This window comes from Cyanistes caeruleus, chromosome 4 (genome assembly GCF_971803275.1).
Source record: "Cyanistes caeruleus chromosome 4, bCyaCae1.hap1.1, whole genome shotgun sequence".
In the NCBI taxonomy this organism is placed as follows: Eukaryota; Metazoa; Chordata; class Aves; order Passeriformes; family Paridae; genus Cyanistes; species Cyanistes caeruleus.
This window is the reverse complement of record NC_141704.1, coordinates 52,749,626-52,760,420: the sequence shown is the minus strand read 5'-3', so window position 1 is coordinate 52,760,420 and position 10,795 is coordinate 52,749,626. Positions and strand designations below refer to the sequence as shown.

General features: G+C 40.1%; 1 protein-coding gene across 2 annotated transcripts in view; it reads left to right on the top strand.

Moving 5' to 3' along the window:
• The first annotated feature begins 86 nt into the window (after positions 1-86).
• TMEM117 (transmembrane protein 117) overlaps positions 87-10,795 on the top strand; it is a 192,887-nt gene continuing 182,178 nt past the window's right edge. Inside the window, exon 1 of one of the 2 annotated variants that reach the window (XM_086884654.1) lies at positions 87-687. The gene's annotated coding sequence lies outside the window, so the exon portion shown is untranslated. The remainder of the gene's footprint in view (positions 688-10,795) is intronic. The other variant, XM_086884656.1, reaches the window with a different exon arrangement.

Sequence of the window (10,795 nt, the reverse complement as noted above, 5' to 3'; positions counted from 1 at the left end):
CGGCCCGGCCGCGCGCACGTGACGCGCCGCCGCCACTCAGCGGCCGTGAGGGAGCGCCGCGCCTTCCGGGCCCCGCCGGCCGGGCCGCGCCGGGCTGAGGGCCGGGGGCTGCGGGCAGCGGCCGCCCCTGCCCCGGCACCGCCCTGCCCCGCGCCTCCTCTCGGTGCTGCACAACGGGGACGGGCGCAGCTCTCTCCTGCCCTCTTCCCTTTGCTCTCCCTCTCCTTTCTGTCGCCCCCTTCACTTGCTGTCCCGGAGCCTGCAGCGCGACCCGCCGCGGGCATCGCCGGCGCGAAGCCTACGGTCAGTCCTGCCTGGCAGGAAGGGACATGTGCCCCCCGGCCCGGGTTGCTTGTTAACAGAAGTACTGAAAAATGAGGTGAATTTAGTTCATCTGTAGAAGCTCGTGGTGGAGACCTGTCGCTCTAGCTTGGGGCAGCACAGAAGGAGCCATCAGGTGTGTGTGACAACAGCTGCGTGCATATACTGTATATTGCGGACTAAACAGTCCCTGACAAAGAGCCCACAAGTCGGGGAACAGAGCCCAGACCCAGAGCTCTGTTCGGGGTCGCCGTAGCGAGTTTGAAATGGCTTGGACAGCACGGGAAATGCCGAGGGTCGCTGCCGGGTCCCTTGGAGCGAGAGCCCGGGGTAGAAGCAGGAGCCCTGGCCCCTACCCCTGACAAGGTGATCTTTCTCTGTTCATTTTGCAGTATTTCATACGTGGTGGCACTGCACCAACAGAAACAGTGAAGATTTCTTCTCTTTCAGTGCAGATCTGGTGGTTGAGCCATTCGTCTGCCTTGGCAGGGCACGGATCCAGGCTTAGAAAGGATGCATCTGCTTCTCAGGGCCCTATCCGCATGGCCAAAGTCTTCTTTATACCCTTTCAAACTGTGTTGGTATAGTTTCCCTCAGCTTTTTCTTTCAAAGTTTCCAGTGAGGAAGAGTTCCTATGTCATGAATTTAAGCATGCTCTGAAAGTAAATTTGCTTTTGCTAGCTCTTTTTTCAGGCTCATCTGTCTATGGGTTGAGAAGCACCATCCTCTTAACAATAAAAAGATGGGTACTATAGCTTCTTTAAAAATCGCTTCGTTGTCATGTAGTCAGCACTTTTAATCTGTGCTGTGGTCTAGATTGAGACTCCACAGACAAAATGTGCATGCTGGAAGCATTGATGCTGATGATTCCTTCAGGTTTCTGGGAGTTAGGAGGTTTTATGGGGTGCTATTCAGCTAGAGAACACAAGAAGTGCTGTGAGAGGGCATATTGAATATCCAACCCAATGGACCAGGCAAGAATTGAAGAGTAAAGCAAGTGCATGGTAATACTTCCCTGGTTCACCTTCCCAGCCTCAAGTGTGCTGCAACTCAGGAATTTCTGAAGTCAGCTGTGTTGATAAATGTGGGTGCCTGTGCTTTGTCAGTTTAAAGAACATGTGGCATTTAGTGTCCTATTTGGGAAATGTGAAACAGCACTGTAGCTGTTACGTGAACTGTGCAGCAAATACAAAGTCACTGCAGAGACATGTCATCAGCTAATGAGCTGGGACTAACAGCAGCTGGGGAAACAGAGAGGCTGCAGTTTGTCTTTCTTCTAGCAAGGAGGATAAAAGAAACAGGGAAAAAGGTTCATATGAAACCAGGAAATAAGAGGCAGGTAGCACCTACCAGGTACTCAGTAGTCATCTCTTGTTCTTCTATTGTAAGGCTCCAGGAGCACCAGAATTATATAAAAAAAGAAAGAAACTCTTGGAGAAGAGCTTTTTCAAGAGGAAAGGAATATACTGGAGATCCAACCAAAGTGGCAACCGATGATGTGGTTCTATCACAATTACTTTAAATTATTTCGGACCAAGCTCAAATTTAGAACCCACAGGTTCTAAATTCTTGGGTTTTCCCTGTTTTGGTATTAGTGTTTGTAAAGGATGGAGTTGTCTAAAAATTTATGAGGGGAAAAAGAAGTTTTCCTTGATAGGCAGATGTCCTGAAAACACTGTTCTTGCTTTAGTTAGTCATGTGTCCCCAAGAGCACTACCATTGTCCACTACAATGTGGTAACAAGGATGTGTGGCTAAGACTGTGGAACTGTTTCTTTCAGTGGAAGTTCATGCCTAGACTGGAAATATCAAAATGGTGTAACATCTTTCACTATATTTTGATCACCTTATTTGTTTCTCTGAGGTCATATCAATACAGCTTCCATCAATCTGAGGGCTCGAAAGTTCAGGAATGCAATCTTATCACTTTTGTATGAAACAAGAGTGGAACACATTGGCATTTTGTGGCTCCTTTCTGGCAAAAAGACAAGCTGAAAGTCAAACATATTTTCTTTAAAAGCTCAGTATCACCTATATTTTCTTATATTACACTGATTGATATGTGACCAAGAAGAGACGTTGCATGGAAACTAACACAGGCAAGTAGGGATCTTGTATCTAATGAAGATTCCTAAAGTTCTGAATTTTAGTGTCCTGCAGATTCTTACTAAACTGGTTTAAATCACTAAACTCCTGTCCAAATCATAAAGAGTGCCTGGACAAAAATAGGGATGTTTATATGTTAAGTAACTTCGCTTCTTTTTATTGGTAATAATCTCTTCCTTGTACTTGAATGTTTTTTTTTACAGTAAATTTGGTGTCTAATTAAGGCTGTGACTGTTTTGGTAGAGACAGCACATTGCAGTTTCCCAAATTCTAATAAGATTTTTTTTGACTGAATAATAAGTGACATTTTTTAAAGGAAATACTTCTAATAGATTTTTATGCAGCATTTTTTGTGTGACTTCTGGGTCTTGTTTACAGTGTCTTTAATGCCCTTCCCTATACATTTACTTTTTCATTGATTTGACAATTTTCTATTCAAATACTTATGCTAGTTTATTAAATATTGTGGTTATAAGCTCTGTGAAATCGTCAGCTCACTCTGTTAATTGCTGTGTAATGGTGTGCAATCATTTTCTCCTGCTGTTATGTTGCTGGGTAGGCCTGTCCCAGGTTAGACTATAATTGTCCACCTCACAGTGGAAATGCATTAAACTTGCAGCTCCTATTACTGCATTCTGTACCTATCTTAAGGTGACACTTTAAACATTAAGCACATTTCCAACGATGGAAGTGTAAACCCTTTTCTTTTTGCTGGGCGATACTAGAATTTCAGTTTCTTGCTGCAGTCCTCCATTACCTGTAGGTATGCTCTTCAAAACTCCAGCTTAGATTATGCTTTTCCCCCATCAGCATGGTCTTCAAAACTAACCATTTTTTAAGGTAATTAAAGTATGAGAGAGTCCATCAGCAAGATGAAATTTCTTCTATATAGAGTAAAAAGAGTATCAACTTCTTCCTTCAGAAAGATGTGAAAACTTAATTTCTTCAACTCTGCTTTTAGTTATCTCCATTCCAACACACTCATAGGTAGCTAAACAAAGAAATTAGAAATCACATCACTCTAGAGACAGATGTGCTTTTAACTTTGAGAATAATGTGAAAGGTTTGATTTTTGACTTTGATTTTTGAGCATGCCAAATAAAAAGGTATCTCTTCATGATGAACAGAGCTTATGGGTAATCTGCTATTAAGAATTACTGTTGTAAGAACTCATTTCTGTCTTGCCATTACAGCAAGTAGTTTTCAGTACAGTGTGGACAGCTCTCAGTTCATGTTCATCAGTAAGCCTTTATTGCAGTAAGAATATATCTCTTCATCGCTTTATGCTCTGAGGCATTTCTCTTCATTTCTTGTAAATGAGCAAATAAACCATCTAACTCCCTTCTCTTAATATCCATAATCTGAGGGGCTTTTATTTCTGGCTTCCTAAACAGCAGACACAGTAGGCTTTCTGTGCCTGATTTCTGTGGGTGGCCAGGAACGTGACAGATAGACAACTTTTAAATTGAACTGCAATATAGTAAATAGCCAAGATTGGGGTAATGGGATTTCCCAGCTACTGCCATAAATTAAAACAGATTTGCAGCAATAGGTTTTGCTATCCTAAAGATTATAGACAATTGAATTTTTTCACATTTTGTTATGCTTTGATAATAAAATGAAAATGTACTGCAAAGTAAACTCTAAAAAGCACAATTGGTGGCATTTTCCATATTTCTTACCTCTTTATCTTCTGTTAAGTACTTCCAGACTATTAAAGAGTTGGTGGTTTTTTTTTTGTTGGTTTGGTTTTTGTTTTTTTTTAATATCTGTGTCCATTTCTAGTCCTTATGCTGATCTGATAAATTTGTAAATAAACACTAGACATGACATATCTGCATTCTCTATGCATAGCATAACAGACAGTGTCATGATCAAATGTTTCCTGCTCTCAGTGGTTTTTAAGTTATTAAATTTCTCAAATGTTATTAGTTCTTTCATATACTTTCCCTAGTAGCAGTGATGAACTAACATATAAATACCAGAGCAAAATCACTGCAAAATGACCTATGATCCCATCATCCTGTTTTCCACTCTACAGATTTTCTGTTCTGTCTCCATGGGATGTTATTTGAATGCATTTCTGAAGTGTATTAAACAGTAAGACTGATACCTCTGTGGTTCTCTCTTCCATCTTTTTCCTCCAATAGGAAAATTTGTTTTTGTTACTTAAAACCAATATTTGCTTGTTAGTTATTGATGACATGTTTCAATAAGTTTTTTAACGTGTAAAGCACATGGCAGCTTTTTAGGAATCTTCTTGCATGATGTTCAAAATAATTCTTGGGTCAGAAAAAAGAAAAAAAAACAACCTTTGTTAAAGACCAGGGTAGCTCTCTTGGGCCTTTGGAAGAGATTTATAAGTCATAATTTAAACTTTAAGCTATCAGGACCAAGCTAGTGAATTTGTGCCTTCTTCCCAGACCATCATATGCCTGATCATAAATGCAAGGTTTTTAATTCGACTAGAATCTAGAAAATATGAGAAGGACATAATGTAGTCCAGGAGGGCTAGGGTTTAGAGACGCACTACTTATTTGTAGCAAGGTGTATTATATTGCTGTAACTTTGATCTAAGATGATAGAACAGAGCAGTAACTGAAGCCATATTACTATTTTCATTCAAATTAAGTGAAGTCAGTCCTCCGGCGACCAAATAGAAACTTCACTTAGCTAACAATTATATTAAAAATGGAAATCTTGCATTGGAAAAAAACTCCAAGTCAAACATGAGGTGCTATTTGCATTCATGTAAAAGTTTTATCTGTAACTCAAGATAGAAAAAGTTTTCAAGTATCCATTTATTTTTGAAGAGACTGGGTATGTCTTACAGCAGCCTCTCCTTCATGTTTTCATGCTAGTTGGGACTACTCTACCTTCCACTCCATTTGATTTGCTAGCTATTTCTTCATGACAAAGAAAATATGCTTGTGACTGTTTCAGTTCCATTTGGATGATCATACTGACAGCCCAGCACATGATGACTGGAGAAGGACCCCATTTAGAAAGCTAGTGAGTCCTGGCAGAGAGCCACCAAACACAATGCAGTCTAGATTTAGAGCAGATCTTATCTGCCAAGATTGTTAACTACCTCCTGCAGGGGTGGCTTGTCTGGCCAGTAGTCATATCTAAACATAGAGCAGGATTTGAAGTTTGCATGATCTAATGAGCTGGTAGGTAGCTTTGACTACTCTGGAAAGTTGTAATTTTCTCAAAGATTTCCTCACTCAAATGTTTCTGTTATTAGAAATATTTAAAAAATAATACCAAGGTACATACAATGATTATGTCAAAATGCACATTACAAAAACTAGAGATAATGATTCTGTTTTTCCTACCATTACATGCAGGATGTAATAACCCTACTGAAATAGTTAAGATTTCTGTCACTGGCTTTGCTACAAACAGGATCTACTAGTAGGAAATATGTGAAATGCTTTTAGTGGCAGATGATCTAGCATGAGAAACTAGTGCAGCACTAGCATGGATCCAGTAATTTTCCTTGTGAACTCAAAAGAGAGATGCTGGGCAACATTCCTTTCATGCCCATTTCCGCTTTCTTTTGATATTTACTTTAGATGAGTGCATTGAGTCATTGTAACATAGTATCAGCTCAAACATCAGCACTGTGCTGATTTGTGTAATTGTTTATCTTGTTTTCCATTCCTATAGGGATGGCAGTTCCTCTCTTGACAAGGTACAGTTAGTACAAACTAATTCCAGAGGAAGAAAACGCAGCTCTGGCCAAGGCATTTTTTGCACTTGATGCTGAAGACAAAGTCTCAAGTCACTTCCTTTCTTAGTCGGTGTTGCAGAGTCTCTGGGACTTGCTGAGAGCTTTTACTTTGTAGCCTAGGAGTACCAATATTTCAAAGTTTTGGTAATTTGTCTTATATTCTCTTTGACATTTTGCCTAACTTTTCTGAGCTCCCAGATTCCTGCCTGTTTCTCCATGGTATGCATGGCTATGATGTAACAGATCATAGAATATTTTGGGTTGTCCGGGACCCTTAAGGTCACATAGTCCAACCTCCTGCAATGAGCAGAGACATCCTCAACTATATCAGGTTGCTCAGAGCCTCATCCAACCTGATCTTGAATGTTACCAGGGGTGGGGCACTACTGCCTCTCTGGTTAACCTTTTCCAGTGTTTTACCACCCTCACTGCAGAAAATGTCTTCCTTATATCTAGACTTAATCTACACTCTTTTAGTTTAAAACCATTATCCCTTTTCCTTTCACTACTGGCCTAAAAAAGCCAGTTCTCATCTTTCTTTTAAACACCCTTTCAGTATTGAAAGGTTTTTCAATACTGCAAGGAGAAGTGATCTCCACAACCCCAACTCTCTCAGCCTTTTCTCATAAGAAAGGTATTCCATCTCCCTAATTATTTTTGTAGCTCTCCTCTGGACTTTTCTTCAAGAGCTCGATGTGTTTCCTGTGCTGAAGACTCCAGAGACAGATGCAGTGCTTCAGGTGGAATCTCACCAGAGCTTCTCTCCCCCATGAGTAGAGGGGTAAAATCACCTCCCTCAACCTGCTGGCCACACTTCTTTTTATGTAGCCCAGAGCACAGTTTATTTTCTGGGCTGCAAGCAGACATTGCTTGCTCATTATAATTTTCTTTTCATCCATCAGTACCCCCAAGTCCTTCTCAGCAGGACTCAACCCAGTAATCTCCCAGCCTTTATAGATTCCAGATATTGCCCCAGCCAAGGTGCAATATGACTTTATTGGACCTCATGAGTTTCACATGGACTCACTTCTTGAGCTTGTCCAGATCCCTGTGGATGGCATCCCATTCCTTAGGAAAGTCAACTGCACCACTCAGCTTGTTGTCTGCAAACTTGATGAGGCTGCACTTGATGCCACTGTCTAGGTCACTGACTCAGAAGTTAGGAGTATGGGTCCCAATACAGACCCTTGAGGGACACCACTCATCACTGCTCTCCATCCTGGCATTGAGATATTGACCATTACTGTCTGGATGCAACCATACAACTAATTCCTTATCCACTAAGTACCAAGTTCCTTCCAATGGCTCCTTGTATGTTTCTTATTGCTGCTATATGGTCTTATCCAAATTTCCAAAGAAAGCAAGGTTCAAACTGTTGTTCGATAATTGCACTTTTTTATATAGGCATCATGAGGACAGCTAGGACCTTCTGAGGGATGTCTAAGCTGAGGTGAAAGAATTGGAATATCTGGGACAAAGGAGTCCTCCTACTCATGGGGTCCTACTTGCAGGAGAAGAATTCAGTCGGACAGGCTTTTCATCTGAGTCATGTAGAAGTGACACCCAGTTTCTACCCATGTATTACTATATAAAAATAGTAACAAGAAAGCATGGCAAATTATATCCCAAAAGGGTTCCATGAGGCCAGTTAGGGATAATATTACTGATTGTTTGTGAAAAGCATTTCTGAAATGTGGCAGATCATTTATGAGATGTTAGAAAATAAAACTCTAACATAGATCCTTACTGTGTAATGCTTATTCTTTAGATAGACAGAAATGTGGAAGAAGGGTAGGAGAAAGAATTGCAGTGAAACCTGAAGTAGTTGCATTGTTCCCTTCTAGCACTTAAGACTGCTTTTCTGGTGCTCAGCTCCTTGCACTTAATTCCCAGCAGAACACGACCCTCACAGGCACACACAAACTCAGATATATGCTATGTCTCAGCATAAGCTGAAGGATTCCAGTACTTCATTTTAGTTCCAAAAGATTCTACAGTGCACTCAGTGCTCTTAGAAATGGAAGGAAATTCGATGAAAAAACAAAGGCTATTTTGACTGCACTGTACATTCTTACTTGTTCTCTCGAGCAATTATTCAAAGTGCGTATCCATTTTCAATAGATTTCCAGCTGCTAAATAAATTATTACATTTATCATTGAATTTTTTTTTTTTTTTGCATAACTATGCTTTTCCACAGTACATTAGTGTAAGATAAAAATAACAGGCATTTACCACCGGCTGTTCTTTGGACATTGAAAAAAGTCTATTTGCATAATAGATACTGCATATCCCTATAAAGGACAAGAAAAAGCTTTAAAGAAAGGTCACAAAACCTGTTCTTCTCATCACTTCTTCAAAACTAATAATTGGGCAGCAAAACCTCAACTCTCTAGACATAGCAATGTATATATGATTCCCTTATTATTTTTTTTCAGACTATGATTAGTTTTCACATATTTAGTATTGATACACAATTATTTTCAGTGAGATTATAGTTCTGATTCACCAAATGGACATATTCTACCATATGGACAGTCATATTGAAGTTGTTAGCAAGCATAGGTCACTTTTATTCCTGCATTTGATCCACTCCTTGTACCTGCTGTGCTTTGAGCAGGACACCTGAAAAGGTCTGTTTTGGCAGCATGAGATTTGCTCTTCATTTATATTAGTGAAGTGTTTGGTTTGCCACGGCCTCCATTGAGACAGCCAACAAAGCAGCCAGTGCCTCATAACATTCCCTGCCCTGGCTGCATTTCTATTCCCTCGTTTCAGTCAGTTGTACTTAGCAATGCATGATCAGAGTCCTTTCATTGTAGTAGAAAACATACACCAATTTCAGGTATGCAGAGATTTGAAAACAAAGTAATTAAATTGAGTTATCATACTATGCTTGAGCTTAAAAGAATACTTCTGCCAAGATGCAAAAAGTACTTCTCTCAAGATGCAAAATTTTTATGTCATGCCACACCTACTTCTGTTTTAACAGAAACAGGACCAAGATGTAGTAAATTAATATGACAACACAATAAAGCCTTCAGATTTTTTTTCTACTGTACTGCAGTTGTACACAGTAGAGTTGTTCATTGCACTTTAGAGGAGCATCACGAGGCACAGTATGTTGGAAACAAGAATTTTTTTTATCTTGTGTTTTGTTGTGAGTTTAAGAAATTTCTCCTCATTTTTAATCAAATATTCCTTTAGTACTGATTAAACCTTCAGGTCTCTCAACCTGTCTTCACATCAGAGGTGTTTCAGCCCTCTGATCATCCTCTGGCCTTTTTCTGCACTGTCTGCAGCAGGTCAATGTCCTTCTCATGTTGAGGACCCCAGAGTAAGACACAACAGTCCAGGTGATGTCTCATAATAGCGGAGTAAAGGAGGAAAATCCCCTCCCTCACCCTGCTGCCTGTGCTACTTTTTGTGTATCCTAGGACACATTTGGCCTTCTGGGCTGTGAGTGCATGAAGCCAGGTTTTGTCGAGCTTCCTGTCCACCAATACATGTATTTCTTTCCAGGACACCTCTCCATGCATTCTCTCCCCAGCCTGTACCTTTGTTTGGGATTGCCCTGATTCAGGTGCAGGACCTTGCACTTGGCCTTGTTGAACTTTATGAGTTCACAGACTCACCTCTTCAGCCCAAAAAGGTCCCTCTGGATGTCATCCCTTCCCTCCAGTGTGTCAACCACAACACACAGATTGGCATCCTTGGTAAACTTGCTGAGGTGCATTCAATTCCATGTCACCAATAAAGATGTTAAACATCACCTGTCCCACTACTGACCCCTGATGAGTCCCTCATCACTGGTCTCTGATTGGACATGGAGCCATTGACCACAGCTCTTTGAGTGCTACCATCCAGCAAAGTCTTTATCCACAAAATGGTCCATGCATCAAGGGTTCAGCAACATTAGAGTATATTGTTTTTCTGAAAGACCTTACGTTGCCACTTACTATTTTTCTGACCTTTTGTCTTCCAACGTAGTTCTGTTTTTCGGAAGTCTTCCTTTACCATTGCAACCAGCTTAGCATGGTTAAATAGAATCTGTGTAAGGCTGAACTCAGATTCCACTTTTTCTTTTGTTTCCTCTAAGGCTGTATATGGAACTATCAGAGTAGCTACAAGCTGATTATTCCTTTCTTTTTCTAGTGCAGAAGACACATGTATTTTTATATTTGCTGAAAGCATCCATATGGCCAGCAGATGTACTTAAAAGGTATTTAACAAGTGGTGTAAATTCACTTCATTCAGTTATCCTTTAGTGATTGCATCTAGGCTAGGTGTATATTGCCTGTTTTAAATCACTATGGATTATCTGAAGTAGAATCATGCTTACTTGGAGTAAACTTGGACTGGATGAACAGAGGGAAGTACTAAATTCAAGTGTAAGGTTTGTCATTGGACTTTAATCTTCAAAATTGTCAGAACAGCTTCTGCTTCAATTTTGGTAAGCCTTATATTATTTGACTCTAGTACTGAAGTTTTGCTTGACAGTAAGTAAAAGGTCATATAAAGTTCTGATTCTCCTGTTGTTTTTTGTTTCAAGTTACACTGGTATTGTTAAGATAGATATATCTGTATATTAAATTCTGCTCAAAATTTTATTTTTGTGATTTAATTTATCAACGG